Below are 17,869 nucleotides of genomic sequence, written 5' to 3' on the forward strand. Positions count from 1 at the left end.
CAGACTCTTCTTTCCAAAGGATTTTCCAGGTGGGTGGCCATTTCCTCCTCCATTTTAATATGTTCACGTAAATGTTGGTCATTCAGCCCTAAAGACATTTTCCTTGAGCATATTTACTTAATATTTTAGTCATCTTTCCAGTGACGATTACAACTAACAATTCATCTAATGACTTTCACAGTGTAATATCGCTTATATAAAAATGACTACTTTAACAGACTCATTCAGTCCTCTCTTAGTTTCATCTTGGATAGGTAAAATTCATTTTCTGACCTCTTAGTCTCATCGTTGGTCCTCTTTCCACACTTCCCAAACTACCACCCTAAGGTACCATTTTCATAGTTTTAATAAATGATGTAAATTTTTCCCACCTAAGGGGAAAGCTGTTTAGATATTGAATTCTAATATGAAAACTTCTGAAGTTTTTGAACCAATGTAGAATCCCATTAATGCAGATATTTAAAAGACTTTAACTGTAACTTAGTACAATCCTCAAATTTTACAAGTTGTAAGTATGATGAAAGGATTACTTGCTCTTGATCACACAGCCAATTAAAACAGAAGACAAACTAAAATCCTCTGGAAGGGTACAGTCCTCCCATTTGTTTTCAGTATGATGCATTTTTGTGCAAGCATGCAAAAATAGTTCTATTTATTTTGCTTTTCTGTTTCTGTTTCTTTCTCTCTCTTTTGGATAGAGTGAAAAAAATGATCTTTTTTTTTTCTTTCCACATTTAAAACATAGGTTTGTTTTCCAGTTTTATCCATTTAGATTTTTACATAATATTATCCTTGCCTTAATTGAATCCATAGCTCCAAACAATATGATTACTGAAATGATCTGAAAAATAGTGTCTGTTAAACAATATATGACACAGACTTTTGTGGAATTGTGTAGGAATTTTTATAATGTTCTCTATATATTTCCATAGTGAACTTTTAAGTCTTTTCTTACATTTTGGCAGGTTGGCAGGAAGCAGACCAAAATATATCATGTGACATTTCCAAAGAAGAAAAACACATGTGCTTTGATCAGCCTAAAAAGAAGTTATTCAATTGCTCCATTGTAATCACAATTGTAGAATGACCATCTGCCTCCAAATGTCATCTTTCATGCTCTACTGTGGTGTTACTGCTGCTGCTAAGTCACTTCAGTCGTGTCCGACTCTGTGTGACCCCATGGACTGCAGCCTACCAGGTTCCTCCGTCCATGGGATTTTCCGGGCAAAAGTACTGGAATGGGTTGTCATTGCCTTCTCCTTAGAAGCCATTATTAAAATCACTTTGTGAATTGAGGGGCTTTCAGAATATGGATGCTTATGTGAATGTGTGAATATGTGAGTGTGTGTGTAGGCAGCAGTGCAAAAAGACACAGCACTGGTTATTTATATACTTACATAAAATCTATAGTGGTTATAAGAAAATAAAATGTTGCAGATTATCTGGAATACACACATGGTCTAGATGTGTTGGAGGGATATTCCCAAGATCTTCAATATTTGGGAAAGAAACTGACAAAAGTGGGAATAATGCTGAAAAAACAAGGTTCATATGGATACAAAACAGAAAAAAGATAAGTCCTTCAGAAACAAAAATAATACGCTTTTTTCCCCTCAGTGTGACTCCTGTTTAAGTAATAATTGAGAAGGTATTTGTGTATATATGCCCACAAAGTAAATATGCTCCTTGAAATAATTTCTTAAAAATAGCAGAAAATCAAAATTATTGTTCATTTTTTCCTGATGGGAGATTAAACAAGTGAATTCATTCCATCAGAGCTCCTGAAAATACTCATGAATGAATCCAGTGCAAAATCATTTTAGGCTTCAGGAATATGATGACACATATCAGTATGTATGCATTTTTGATGAAAATATGATGTGTTGAATGCTATGAAATTTCTTGAATAAACAATTTTCTGTGAAAAATGTTTTATCCAACTAAGAAAATTTAGGCTTAATTTTACTTGCCCATTTCTTTGTACAAGTAAGTCCTGATGACTGTAGGCAGCAGTAGAGGTTAGGATGTGAATACTGACCCTTTGGGATGACTGATTATTTCTGTTCACTAAAAATGTTTGTCTACAAGGTTAAGCACTCAGGAATCTGACAGAGCAGCCCCCTTTCTCTTGCTGTCAAGGGACTTAGAACCTCACTGTGACAAGAAACATCACATATACTGAAAGAATTGCTAAAGGCTATGAAACGCTTCCAGCCTACCCCATCTTTCACAGAACAACTGATATATTAGACATAATAAATATTACATAACCTTCAGGATTTTGGCAGTGGAAGTTGAATTTGGGAACTCTCACTTTTTTCATTATTAAATGATGTTTTTTTTAACCCTGGAATCGCCAAATCCATTTAACTTGACAATGTATTTAAATCACAAGAATAAGGTTCCACAGATTTTATAGGAACACACGAAGTCAGAGATATGCTACGCAGTACTCATATAAACAAAATTAAGACAATATTGTTTACAAATGACAAGTATTGCAATACTTTACAAATGACAAGTATTGCAAGCTCCCAGTACTCAAAGCGTTTTTTCCTCTCCAGAACAAGTTTCTGCTGCAGTGAGTCCCTCTAGCAGTTTCGTGAATCTAGGAAAAGGAACGAAGACCAAACATTCTTTCTAGTAAACAAATGGAAGGGAGAAGCAGGGAAGTTTGAACAGAAAGATCAAAAGGATTTTTTTTAAATCTAAGCGATTGCATGAATTCCTTCTGTCCCCCGATCCGCGGTCCTTCACCAACACAGCCACCCCACCTCCCCTCCCCGAGCATGCCCTCTGCTCCACTGCCCCCTCAGCCCCGTCTCCTGTCAAAGCTGTCAGCTGAGGTTTCCGGAGCGCAGAGGAGCGAGGCTCCTGGCGAAGGCAAAGCTCCAGCTGCTCCGAGAGCATTCGGTTTCTTCAGGGCTGGTTTTGCTGGATCCTGAAGCCCAATGATGCCCACGTTGATACTCAGGTTGGATTCCGTCGCCTCCACTGCCTCAGCTGACCCCAGCAGAAGCCCAGTCCAGGGGGCGGCCCCGCACCTGGCTCAGAACTGAAATGCAAAATCGTTACGTCAGATGGTAGGGGCGGGGCGCGCCCGGGTTGAGTGGCAGCAGCCCTTGCTCCGGGAGGAGGCGCGAGAATCAGCCTGGTTCAGTGACTGAGACAAACTGGTGGGGAGAAGAGCGGGTGCTGTCCACTGCGCTGTCGGTGCTGAACCTGGGACGCGAGCGGACCAGCTGCTCCAGGCAACGCCCTCTCCCACTCTCTGTGCCCGGCAGGACCCTCTTCTCTAGCTGGACCGTATTAACTTGATAAAGGAGTGTGGTATCGGACGTGGGAGAGAGTCCTCCGTTTGCCACCTGGGCGCCCATTCAGGCGTGACTTCGGGGATTTCTATAGTTTTAGACCAAACTATTTCCCTCTTTTCCCAACTAAGATCATTTTTTAGTTTTTTTTAAAATTATTTTTATTATTGTGATTTACATATTCACACTGTTTAGGAACCCTTCTGGGAGACTTTTTGACTCTGGAAATAAGGTAAGAAAAAGAATATTATTATACATTTTTACAAATGAGGGAGCAATGCCATACAAATATTTAAGAGCAAGTTATGATTATTTTTATAATTTGAAACGGGATAGTTTGTATTAATTGAAACAGCTATTTTAATAATTACTATTACAAAAATGTCTGTTGGTGATTAGGCACTGAATTCAAGAGAGGAAGTTGAGAGCTTTTTGTTTTATTTGTGTGAACTTAATGTCATTGTGTTACATCTTGCTTTATAAATATAAATTTTGTAGAGAAACACTTCAAGCATAGCTCAAAGGACAGGAAACATTCGATGCAAGTCCTCAAATATGTTAGTAAATTATGTTAAATAAATCACCCAACAAGTTGTTTAAAACAAATACAACCTTAAAAATATGTGAGTGGACTAATCTCTGATTAATCAATATTGCCTATGGTATCTAAATCATAGACTGCAAAGTGCAGAGCTTTCTTCACATTATTTTGTAGAGGAGGTGGCTAGAAGAGGAGCATTTATACCATGCTGGGCTCATTTAGATGTGTTGTTATGCAGTAGATCCATATAAAACTTGTGAAACTTGGTCTCAGATTTCTGCACCCCAAGGTCATGTGTATTTCCAATTTGGGGGCTGTTTGTTCCGCTATTGACTAGTGAATGTCATCCCCCTCCGCCCTCTCAGGTTAGAGGTGGATGTAAATGGGAAGCTCAGATTTAATAATACAGTATTAGCTTGTATTATAGTCGCTACTGCTGTTGGTAATTTGAATGGAACTGGGAAGCGTGGGCTGGGAAAATGTCTCGCTATTTCAGCTATGTTTAACCTCTTGCATGCTTAACAGAGAGCTTTTCTTTACTTAGGAGATTTTCTTTTGAAGCTACATTCTTTTTGTGAATTGGCAGTGTGTTTTGCGTGTTTATGGAAAAAGAATTCAGTGCAGAAAACCACTCAACAGTACTTCTCATAGTGAAGAATTATTAAATGATATAAGTTAGCTGGTGTTCTGTGTGTTTCTGTTAATTCATGACCTTTTTCTAGACATGATGATTTGTCTGGTAAGTAATATTATGTCCTTTCATTTATGTCATTAATGACATTAGATCAACTATAAATGATGACTGGCAAAACATGGGAAGAAGGTTCTTTACATTCCAGGAAGAGAGTTCAGGTGGCAACTAGATGCCCTTTATTAATAGGAATGGGTAAATTATGAGTTCTTTCAGATGGTAAGTATTGTTCAGCTCACTAGGGCTATGTTTTTCAGCAACTAAAAAGTACAATAAGTTAAAAAATTTGTATGTTTTAATTATCATAAAAATTTCTACTCTAGTTGCATTATGTGTCCAAAGATAAACTTTAGGTTTAGAGTTTATTATTTAAAATAATTCCTTTGGGTATATTTTTCATTTTATTAACAGCACAGTCCTACATGAGAGTGATTGTTACAAAAAATGGATATTATTTCAAGCACCAGAGGTCAAATGTAAATCCTTTATTTGTTCTCAGGTTTTACCTAAGCAGAGGTTTTTTGTAAGATTCCTATCAGTCATGCTATCTTACATTAACGTGGTACAAAATTTTAAGAACTAAGCAGCTAGAAAATCAAACTATGATCTCTGGAACACTGGGCCATGAATCTTATACCAAACAGCTTCTTTTAATTACATAAAGAATCATTCTTCTCTTCTGTACATTTTGAAATTTTCTTTTTAAAGCTTGGTATAAATATTCAGACTGTAATTTTAAACAGAATAATGGCTTTAATTTTTTTAGTTCTATTTATTGCACTGAAGCATAAACATATTTTTTAATTTTATAACTTGTTTAAAAGTAGCAACATATACAAACACCATATTCACCCAAATAAGAATCTCATTGATTTATTTTTCCATAAAGTTTTCCAAGATGTATGTCTTTATTTGGGTAGAAATAGTAAAGCTTGAACTATCAGTGTCTAGATAATTGACTTCTTAAAAGTAACATAAGCTATTAAGTAACTTGTAAATTATAATTATTACTTGGTAGTTTAGTGAAAATTTTCTTTCTGTTATGGCCAAATTTCATGTTAAATACTCTTTTATCCATGAAACCAAATACTTTAAGTAATATGTTCCTTTTAATCCTTCATATTTGCCCCAAATTAACATACTATCTCTAGTATATTTTAATTTACTATGTAATATACTTTCTATATGTAATATAGTATACTTGATAACATACATAAAATATACTCTGTAATAAGTTCAGAAGACTCTTAAGAACTAATAAGCTACTAAAGTACTTTCTGTTGTTAACATCATTCTAACAGCCACGTGACCAATTATTTTGTAAAAATGAACTTAATCACCTTCTCCAACACCTCCAAAATCCTTCGGGTTTAGTCTACTTAAGATGAGCTGTAGGGTCCCTTGTGGAAAATCCCAGTTTGCTCATTAAATAGGTCACCACACAACAAAATAATTGGTCCCTTCTTCCTTAATCACCTTGGTATTGAGGAAGTTGATTTTTATATTATGAGATAAACTATGAGATGAGATAGTGTTTTTGATACATTCAGAATTCTAATGAGTTTTAATATGGATTTTCTGAAAGAAGAATGAAGCAATCATATAACACTCTTAATGAGTATAAGCATGTTATATACATGTGCTATATGTGTGTGTGTGTATATATATATATATATATTTATGTTATTGATCAATCTGTCTAGGTAAAGTCTACTGTACCATAAACCAATGGGACTTATTTGTAACTTGCAAGCTCAAGAAATACTACTTAATATAAAAATAATTTACATACTAAGCTACAATGCAACATATACTTTTTGGTGACAAAACTATTTTCTAATTATTGTTATTTTTAAAATTTATTTAGGCTAGTAAGGTTGAGCACACACAAGTTTCGTTTTGCTTTGTTTTTGCCATGAACATGTCATTTGGAAGCTCTTATGCTGATTGGCAATGGAAAGGACAATTGGAAACAAAAATTTGTCAAGGATAAGTAGCAGAATGAATGTGTACATAATGAAGAGATTATTGTACTGCACTGATTCTGCACAAAATATGGTTGATGATAAATGATTTGCAAAGTATAATCTCTAGAAGAGACACATGAGATTCACTTTGTATACATCTATAGGTAATAAGCCTTGCACCTCTAAGGAACAGAGCCTGGATAGCCTTACACCTGAAATATTTCTGTTATTTATGTATCAATGTTTTCATACGCAGATGTGGTAAAATGTGGGAGGAAGAGCACCTGAACTCTGAACTCTCTTGCTTTAAAACCAAATAATTAATATTAATTTAAAGTGACTTTTGGTATCAAATTATGTAAATCTCTAAAGCAAAGTATTTGCTTAGTGTGTTCATTTGCATGTCAATACAGAGGAATATTATTCCAACTCAAACTGGTTCATAGCACTCTTAACAATTCCAAAACACAGTGCAGAAGAGTTGAAAACACTTTTTGTTCATTGAGTTTTATTTAAATATATTCATCATAATTGACACTTAAGAGAAACTTACTTAAGTAATATATTTTTTCTGTTCAAGTAACACCAAGGTACCAATTAAAACACATAGGGTAGCAATTAAAACATGTCTGAATTGTGTTCCCCAAAGATGATGATGAAATGAAAATAATTTTCCTTTCTACTTTCATTAAAAACATTAGATAGTGTTTTAATGACCACCAAGGTCTTATTTTTTCTAGTTTCTAAAGTCTTCAAAGTAAAAGTCCTTACACACATAAAGTAACAAATGCCCCCTGCCCTTTGGAGTTATGTGCCCCTTTTTCTCAAAGCCACAGGTTTTTGTTGTGGTCTTGGAGTCAACTAAACTCTGGACTACCTCATTTAGGAGTAAGGGAGTGGTCCCATTAATCTTTCTAAAGAAAGAGGGCCAGTGAGCTACTACTAGTAAGCACTTTTTTGCTGCTCGTGATAAACAACTTATTGATATCTGAGCATATGGTCTGTAAACCTTGATTTGCCAGTACAATAAGAGGAATAGTATAGGAAAAAGATGCTATTTAAGGTATTAATATGTATACATACACATTTTATTCATTAGGTTAATTTATCCATATTAAGGCATTTTCCATTTACATGACTATGTAGATTTTCTATTATCTTCATTTTAGATAAGAGAAAGCAGACACTCAGGTCAAAACTTTCTACTTCTCCAGCCCATAGTCACACAATTAAGAACAGATGGATTGGGCACTGGGCTTAGCTCACCCATTTTGCATCTACTTTTAGCACCACTGTTTAAGTCAGGTATTCAAATGAGTGTGTCATTTAAACCTAGACTTTTTTTTCCTGTTACTTTCTTTACTAAATATGAATGCTAGTTTTCTCTCTTGCCCCATCTTTCCCTTAATTATTAAGTTTTGTTGAAATAATTTTATGTCACATATTCTTTGGGCTTCCCAAGTGGCACTAGCAGTAAAGAACTTGTTTGCCAATGCAGGAGATGTAAAAGACATGAGTTCGATCTGTGGGTTGGAAAGATCCCCCTGAAGGAGGGCATGGCGACCCACTCCAGTATTCTTACCTGGAAAAATCCCATGGACAGAGGAGCCCAGTGGGATACAGTTCATAGGGTCACAAAAAGTTGGACACGACTGAAGCTACTTAGCACAGCATAGCACATATATTCTTTAGTGTACAAATTTAAGAATTTATAATATCAAAAGTCTTAAGGGACCTTTTCCTTTGTGTTTAATGTTAGAGGTTCTACATTATTCAATCTCATAGACCATAATATTAGGAAACACCATTTCCCTTTATATCTCAAATAGAATAAGAAACAGTATAACAAAGTAATTTCCAAAGAGTTCATGTTTTTTGGTTTATTTGTTTCATTCTCTAAAAAGTCCTTGTAGATATCAAGTTCAATTCCAAATACATCTTGAACTAAACTTCAAGCAATGTAACTTGTGTTATAAAACACTGCTCACATTTAAATCTTCAGACTAGTTAGCTGCTAATATTTCAGTCTATGAGATGAAATAAAATAATCAAAATAGTGTTCGTAGTTTCAAAGCACAATACAGAGAGAGGTAGTTTAAGTGGGCTATTGAAAACTTAAGAAACATTCGTTACTTTATTGTTTCTTCTATTTGAGGTATTAATACAAAGGGAAGTGTTGGCTGGTAATTGATGTTCTTTGCTTTCACATGACATTTAGGTTGACTGAGTAGAAAAGGTGAGGGCTGGTGGCTGTAATAATAACACAGCTCCCAGGAGAGCCACACAGTTGCATCAGATCCCCTAGTGAATCCTCATTATCTGAGTTTTGGGTTGTCCTTATTAAGTGGATCTCGAAGGACATAGAAAAGTTTGATTTGTGGAAGAGTTTAACTTGAAAGTTGAAAAATGTATAGGGCTTTTATTAAACATTTTACATGTTGATTAGCAATACTTAGAATTTTACTTTTGAAATGAAGCCTGGTGTAAAAGTTTTTAATCTTGAAAGTTCTGCACCATTCTGTGTACTATTCACTGTTCCTCATTCTTACTAGAGCCCTGCAGGAAGCTCATTCATTATAACAGCTACAGTTATTCCCCCTTCATAGATAACTTCCAAATCCATAACTCTGGCCCACATTTGAACTCCACAAATGTATTTACAAAAAGTCTGCTAGACATTTTAACTCTGATTTTATGGTGACAGGACAAACTCCTCAAACTCATCATTTCATCCCTACCATGGTCTGCGAGCCTCATTTTTCTGCCTGTCAGTTAGTGACACACTTTTTCCATTCACCGAAGCCTGGGATTTCGTACACCTTTTAAACTTATATCATTATTGTTATATTATGGGTCTCCATGTTTTGACTTTTTTTTTCCCTTCGTAATGTAACTTTATCTAAATCTCAATTTTCTATTCTCTTTTCACTTTTACCTTGACCCAGACTGTCCCATGTCAACCAGAATTTTATTTTTACATTTTCTACATTGATCTTACTAATTCCTGGTTCTTCCTGTAGTGATAACAATTCATGATTATACTGGCAAAGTAACATTTTTGATGACTCATAGCATACCATGCATTTCTTAAAAGTATTTATAAACATTGTTCTATTATATATTCACAACAGCTTATCAGGTAGATACTGAGAGACCAAAGCTTTAAGAGTTATGTAGCCCACAGAGCTGGGACTCAGACCAAGTTCTGTCTGAAGCAGCTGCATTATTACAGTCATTATCCTCTGCAGATACAGACTTCTTACCTCTTTGAGATTCCTCTTGATTAAAGTAAGCTTTCAAATGTCACAGCTTTCTGAAATCATCAGTGGATCTCTGATTTTTACTGTATTAAGTTGAAATTCTCTGTTTGTTTTTAAGATTCTTCTAATTGACTCTACACTCTGCAAGCAAAACTCTGATTTTCAGTTTTCTAATATATGCAATGCGTATTTGCAAAACAGAGATAGGTCAACATATAAAGCATGGGCCTTACCTGGACCACTGTATTTTCAGAATTCCCACTCCTATATCCAGCCAAATTTTCTCACAATCTAAGAGTGTATTATGCTCATGTGTACTTTTCAGTCTCTGTGGTTTTTGTTGCAACAAATGGCTTGTCACTGTCACCCTGGATATCACTAAGATTCTCTCAAAGCTTCCATGTGTCACAAGTCTGGATACAGGCTAGCTGGCTCCTTTGTTTAGGATCTCACATCAAGTTTTCATCCAGGGCTGGACTCTCATTTGAGGCTCAGCTTCCTCCTCCAGGCTGTAGATTGCACTTATTTCTTTGCAGCTCTGAACTCATGGAAAATGGTTTCTTCAAAGCCAGAAAAGAGCTCACTGACTTTTTGGTCTGACCTCCAGAATTGCTTTTCTTTAAAAGAAACCTCAATAGTTCAGGTCCAGCGAGAATAATCTGCATTTTTTTAAAAGAATAATCTCCTTTTTGACATACATAAAGTGAACTGATTTAAAACCTTACTTGCTTCTTAAGATCTGTTCTCTTTACCATAGACTGTAACAACCAAAAGAGCACTATCACATCATCTTTGCCATATTCTGTTGGTCAAAATCATGATAAAGGTTGTGCTTACACATAAGTTGAGGTGCTTATACACAAATGTGGGTCATTGGGATTCATGTTAGATTTCTGTCTACTGTACTGGTTTAAAGTTTGAATTGAACTTTAGAATCTTTTTTAATTATTATAGTGCTTCTGAGTCCTTCTTTCTCCTCCCCAGCATTTATGACCTGGATTTTATGCAGTGTACAGTTTGGCATTCTATCCAATTAACTTTAATCTATTTTTAAAGGAAGAAGCTTAGGAGTTCCTTCCATGTATATAAAACTTTGTGGTTTACAATTATTTCATATACATATTATTATTTAATGTTCATTGAAGTTAATACATTTTTTATATTTGCTTCAATTAGGTAGTGCTTTCATACATGTAAGATTATAATACATTTCTTGAGTATTTTGTACATGTAAAACTGTTAAGGAATTATGCTCATGGATTAGTTAATGTTTTTAGATTTTAGATTTAGGTAATCTGCTTTGTTTTAATGTTTTTGTATTTGATCCTTGACTACTTGAAAACCACACAAAGGATTTTTTATTATTATCCTTTTTCACTCAACATGAAACATAGACCTCCCATGAAAATAAGGAATTTATGTTTAATATTATGGTTTATGGATGATAATGACCTTATGTAAAAGGTGAAAATATGTAAGCTTTCTATTTAGAAAAAAATGCAAGTAATATATTGTCTCTTCAGTTTGAGAGAGAAATTTCACAATTTAAGAGAATGCCACTTTCAAAAGAATGTCACATATATGATATCATTAATTTTATTCTTGCTTATTTGGTCTAAGTATAGGTAAATAATTGCACATTTACTTTTATTATCATTAATTATACAGAAATATTTCATTGAATTTATACCTTTTATAGTTTATATACAATTAAGGTAATTTTATTTTGACAAAAGCTAGAAAAAACTTGTGTATAAATTCAGTTTTTAATTTTAATTTAATAATTATTTTTTAAAATGGATCATTTTAAAATGGATTATTATAAAATTAACTATTAATTCCGTATGGACAAATTGCCTACTGTGTTTCAGATTCCCATTCAGCTGCTGGAGGTTGAGCAGAAATGAGAGAGAAAAAGTTCCCAACTCTTTCTTTCTGTGGGAAGATAGATGATAGGCAAACCAATAAAGACAAAGGATACTGTCTGGTATTGATCAGTGTTATGGTAAAAAGGAGAATAGGGAAAGGGTTGCTAAGGGGTGAAAGTGCTCCCTAAAACAGGGGTCATCATAGGAGCCACCTTTGCTGTTCTAAGGTATTCATTAAGTAGTTTCTTGTAAGTTGGCATTGCTCAAGGCTATTGTGAATAATACTGCAATGAACATGAGTGTACACATATATTTTTCAGTTATTTTAGATAAATGCCCAGAAATAGGATTGTTGTATCATGTGGGATTTTATTTAAAAATATTTAAGAAGCCTCCAGATTGTTTTTCAAAGTGATTGCACCAATTTCAATTTCTCTCAACAGTGCACAAGGGTTAACCATTTCTCCACATCCTCCTTAAAACTCATTTGTACTCTTTTTGATAGTAGCTATCATAGAACATGTGAGGTGATTTCCTTGTGGTTTTGATTTGCATTTCCCTGTTGATTAGTGATGTTGAGCATCTCATCTATGTACGTACCTCTTGGTCATTTAAGTATCTTCTTTGGACTATCTTCCATTTTTTTAATTGAAATATAGTTAATTTACAATGATGTATTAGTTTCAGGTATACAGTGATTCATATATATGTGTGTATATATATACACACATGTATATATGTATATATATTCTTTCTCAGATACTTTTTCCTTAGAGGTTTGATGCAAAACATTGAGCATAGTTTCCTGTGCTATATAGTAGGAACTTTCTGTTTATCTACTTTACATATGTTAGTGTGAATATGGTATTCCCTAACTCCTAATTTATCTCTCCCCTCCTTTTACCTTTGTATTTTCTATATCTGTGTGTCAATGTTTTGTAAATGAATTCATTTGTATCTTTTTTCTTAGATTACATATAAGTGATATGGTATCTTTACATATAAAGATATGGTATTTATCTTTGTCTGTTTGACTTACTTCACTTAGTATGACAGTCTCTAGGTTTATCCATGTTGCGACCAGTGGCATGATATCCCTGATTTTTTATGGCTGGCTTGGTGGCTGCCGTCTATGGGGTCACACAGAGTCGGACACAACTGAAGTGACTTAGCATAGCATAGCAATATTCCATTTTATACATGTGTCATATCTTCTCTATCCAGTCATCTGACAATGGATATTTAGGTTGCTACCATGTCTTGGCTATTTGTAGATAGTGCTGCCATGTACAATGGGGTGCATGTATCCTTCCAAATTATACTTTTTTTCTTTCTGGATATGTGCCCAGGAATGAGATTGCAGAACCATATCGTAACTTTCCTTTTAGTTTTTAAGGAGCTGCCATACCGTTCTCTATAGTGGCTGCATCAATTTACATTCCTACCAACAACTTATGAGGGTTCCTTTCTCATTCTTAATGTCAAATGATAGGCAAAAACCCAAAGGCTGACATCATGAAAAAAATTGTATTCTTTTTATTTGTGATTTTCTTATTAATGAAAATTAGCCTTCCCCAATTTGGTTCTACAATATATTTAAACTGTCACTTAGATTAATTTTTCATCCTCTTTTAAACATGTTATGCACAGTGTGTTGCATCTAAATTCTAGACTTTAAGTTAATCCAAAAATTAGTTTGTATTCTTTGTGCATTGCACAGTTCATTTGTTCAAAATTTCACATTCTTTCATAGAAAACTTAAGTGTTGTGAAATCTGTGTTCCTTTGAAGCAGTGATCCAGTGAGCTGGTATTTCTATCAAATGATCCTTTATCCCAGACACTATGGCATTATTAAGGAAAGAGAAATGCTTAAAATGTCTTTTGGGTTTGTGCACACGCTTGAGAAACCACAGTGTTTATTAGTTACTATGTAATTGCATTCTTTTTACCAAAAAAATGTGACATCATGGAACCATGTAAGGAAAAAGCAAAAGAAAATAAATGCAATAAAAACACACATATAACTTAACAAAATAAATGCAACAGTTAGATGCACAATATCTCAATTCTATAGCAGTCTCAAAAAATAGTACACTGACAAAAAAGTAAGGTTTAAAAGAACTTGCACAAACTGTGCCAATGCTTTGCTTATTTTCTTTGGTGAGATTTCTCATGAAGCTATAATTAATTGAGCTAAACAAAGTGAAGAGGAAACTTTCTAGAAAATGCTTTGCATTTAAATTTTACATATTTACAATTCATGGCAACTGCAATTTCAAATAATTATCCTCCACCTATGTTTATTTTCTTTTGGCAAATGTCCTCTTTCCTAGGTTTCCTGAAGCCTGAGTAAGGGAAAAGTGCTTGTTTCCCTGTCTGTGCACAAATAGTACAGCTTAATTGGTAATGTCTGGAGTAGAAGTGTGTACCCAGCTGTGAAAATGGCTCCGGATGCTAGCACTCAACTGGACATCTCGTTAATTATATATGTTTTGTTGCACATTTTAGTTAGGTTAACAACTGTCTGAAAATCAGCAGAGGGAGCTCAAGAAGGCATTAAGGAGATTTTGATATTAATTTTCTAATGTCATTGTGTATGGTCACTTAGTTGTGTCCGACTCTTTGCAACTCCATGGACTGTAGCCCATTGGCTCCACTGTCCATGGAATTTTCCAGCCAAGAGTACTGGAGTGGGTTGCCATTTCCTACTCCAGGGAATCTTCTGGACCCTGGGTTGAAATCATGTCTCTGGAGTCTTCTGCACTGGCAGGCGGATTCTTTATCACTGTGCCACTTGGGAAGCTATGGTTTTCTTCAAAACAGTCTTCTTCACATTTGGGAAATAAAGACAGTTTTAAGTGCAAAGTAATCTTTTTGAAGTTGGGAAATTTACAGTTATTTAAATAATTAAGTAAAAAATTTTCTCTTTAAATGGCTTTGTTCTGTTTATGACAGAAAGGTTAATTGGTATGATTTATAAAATACTGGAACATAGCGAGAACCCTGATTTCTTCTCCAGGCTTTTACTGCATCAGGTTTTAGATCTTAGTTCAGGGGTCTTGACCCAGGAACAAGAATATGGACACTAGAGGCCTAGTTTTCAAGGGACTTTTATAAAACATACTCTTAAATTAAATCTGTAATAGTCCTATGAATATGGGAGGCCATATCCTACGATTTTACTGGTTTGATTAAATATACTGGACTTTGTTCCAACCCAGCACTTGTAACATCATTCTCCCAAATGTGTAAAAACTGGCACGAAGTTAAAGGACATGGGTATCCAGAAAACCTTAAAACAGATCTGATGTTTTCAATTAGCAACTTTATACCAAGAGACATGCCCCATATTTATGAATTTTAAATTTGATAGTAGAAAGTATTTAAGACTATTTTTGAGTGGGACTACTTTAGATGATTTTTCAAAGTTATGCTGAAATATAAAATTCTCTAATTTAAGTTTTTTTTTAAATTAGAATTCAATTTTTTCTATGGATCAAAGAGTATTAAATATACCCTAAGTCTTCAGTTGAAAACCTACCATGTTGTAAGAATGAGCTATTACATAGAAGCATTCTTAAACAAATAGCAGCATTCTATTAGTTAAAGCAGCACTATTGGCCTGGTGTGCTGCAGTCCTTGGGGTCGCAAAGAGTCAGACACGACTGAGGGACTGAACTGAACTGAAACAAAATTCCTGATTTAATAGTAAACTAATAGATTCCTTCATTGTCTGATGACATTTTAACAGCCAATTGCCTTATTTTATAGGATATTTAAATTTACTGGTAGCCTATATAAAATTATTAAATTTGCTATTTACTACTTATAAATTAACAATTTTCTTTTTTTGTCATGCAATTTTTATATGAACATTAAATAATCTATACACTCTTGATATGTATATTTGAAACCCATAAAAATATTTTATTGTTATAAAATTTCCCCTGAGTTTAAGTTATTTGATCATTCTTGAGATTAGAGATATCTATGCCATTTTATTTTCTAAAATAATTACATCAATACATTTAGGCTAGTAATGTTTGGGATATTTAACCATAGTGTTGTGTGTTATGATTTTCTGAAATTAATAGTGAAAATTGAGCTTTCCAGATTTTTATTTACATTTGCTTATTAATTCATGTGATTTAATATATTTCTTAGAAATAATTATCCCATTGTAAATCTTCCTGTATGGTGAAAGTGAAGTGAAAGTCACTCTGTCGTGTCCGACTCTTTGTAACACCATGGACTATGCAGTCCATGGAATTCTCTAGGCCAGAATACTGGAGTGGGTAGCCTTTCCCTTCTCCATGAGATCTTTCCAACCCAGGGATCTAACCCAGATCTCCCACATTGCAGGTGGATTCTTTACCAGCTGAGCCACAAGAGAAGTCCTGTATGATAAATGACCATTAATCTAAGATAAACTTGATTTTATAGAATCTGTGAAAATTGGATTCTATGAAAGAATACTAATAATAATTTATTGAGAAATTATTGGTGGGTTTCAGGCACAATTTTAGATACCATATAATTTATTTTACTAAAGCTTTAGAAAAAAAATTGTAAGATAAAATTGAAGCTGAGCCCAAGCATTCTGGGTAGGTCAAAAATCCAATGTCTGTATATGAAGAACACTGCAGTTTTATTGTCATATTTTCTATGCAAGCTGAGTTTTGTTGTTGTTCAATCGCTCAGTTGTGTCTGACTCTTTGTGACCACATGGACTGCAGCATGTCAGGCTTCTCTGTCCTTCACCATACCCTGGAGATTGCTCAAACTCATGTCTATTGAGTCGGTGATGCCATCCAACCATCTCATCCTCTGTGGTTCCTTTCTCCTCCTCCCTTTAATCTTTCCCAGAATCAAGGCCTTTTCCAAAAAGTCAGCTCTTCCCATCAGGTGGGCAAAGTATTGGAGGTTCAGCTTCAGCTTTAATCCTTCAAATGAATACTCGGAGTTGATTTCCTTTTAGGATTGCCTAGCTTGATCTCCTTGCTGTTCAAGGGAAATCTCGAGTCTTCTCCAGCACCACAGTTTGAAGGTATCAGTTCTTTGATGCGCAGCCTTTTTTACTGTCCAGCTCTCACATCCATACATGACTACTGGAGAAACCATAGCTTTGCCTAGATGGGCCTTTATTGGCAAAGTAATATCTCTACTTTTTAATACACTGTCTAGGTTTGTCATTGCTTTTCTCCAAGGAGCAAGCATCTTTTAATTTCATGGCTGCAGTAACACTTCACAGTAATTTTGGAGCCCAAGGGAAAAAACAGTCTCTCACTGTTTCCAATGTTTTTCCATCTATTTGCTGTGAAGTGATGGGACCGGATGCCATGATCTTCATATTTTGAATGTTGAGCTTTAAGCCAGCTTTTTTCACTCTCCTCTTTCACTTTCATTGAGAGGCTCTTTAATTCCTCTTCACTTTCTGCCATTAAGGTGGTATCATTTGCATATCTGAGGTTATTGATATTTCTCACAGCAATCTTGATTCCAGCTTGTGCTTCAGCCAGTCCAATATTTCACATGATGTACTCTGCATATAAGATAAATAAACAGAGTAACAATACACAGCATTGTCATACTCCTTTCCCAATTTGGAACCAGCCTGTTTTTCCATGTATGGTTCTCACTGTTGCTTTTTGACCTGCATATAGGTTTCACAGGAGGCAGATCAGGTGGTCTGCCATCTCTTTAAAAATTTTCCACATTTTATTGTTATCTACACAAAGACTTTAGCGTAGTCAGTGAAGCAGAAGTAGATGATTTTCTGGAATTCTCTTGATTTCTCTGTGATCCAATGGGTGTTGGCAATTTGATATCTGGTTCTTCTGCCTTTTCAGAATCCAGGTGGTACATTTGGAAGTTTTCAGTTCACATATTGCTGAAGGCTAGCTTGAAGGATTTTGAGCATTACTTTGCCAGTATGTGAAATGAGTGCAATTATGTGGTAGTTTAAACATTCTTTGGCATTGCCCTTCTTTGGGATTGAAATGACCTTTTCCAGTCCTGTGGCCACTGCTGAGTAGTTCATATTTTCTGGCATATTGAGTGAAGCACTTTCACAGCATCATCTTTTAGGATTTGAAATAGCTCAGCTCGAATTCCATCAACTCCACTAGCTTTGTTCATACTGATATTTCCTAAGGCCCACTTGACTTCACACTCCAGGATATTTGGCTCTAGGTGAGTGATCATACCATCATGGTTATCAGGGTCATTAA

At 34.8% G+C, this 17,869-nt stretch overlaps 1 protein-coding gene across 1 annotated transcript in view; it reads left to right on the forward strand.

Annotated features, from left to right (window-relative positions):
* Positions 1–2,874: 2,874 nt before the first annotated feature.
* The window catches only part of FSTL5 (follistatin like 5), a 930,240-nt gene continuing 915,245 nt past the window's right edge, over positions 2,875–17,869 (forward strand). Inside the window, exon 1 of the mRNA XM_024977492.2 lies at positions 2,875–3,543. The gene's annotated coding sequence lies outside the window, so the exon portion shown is untranslated. The remainder of the gene's footprint in view (positions 3,544–17,869) is intronic.

This window comes from Bos taurus, chromosome 17, assembly GCF_002263795.3.
Source record: "Bos taurus isolate L1 Dominette 01449 registration number 42190680 breed Hereford chromosome 17, ARS-UCD2.0, whole genome shotgun sequence".
In the NCBI taxonomy this organism is placed as follows: domain Eukaryota; kingdom Metazoa; phylum Chordata; class Mammalia; order Artiodactyla; family Bovidae; genus Bos; species Bos taurus.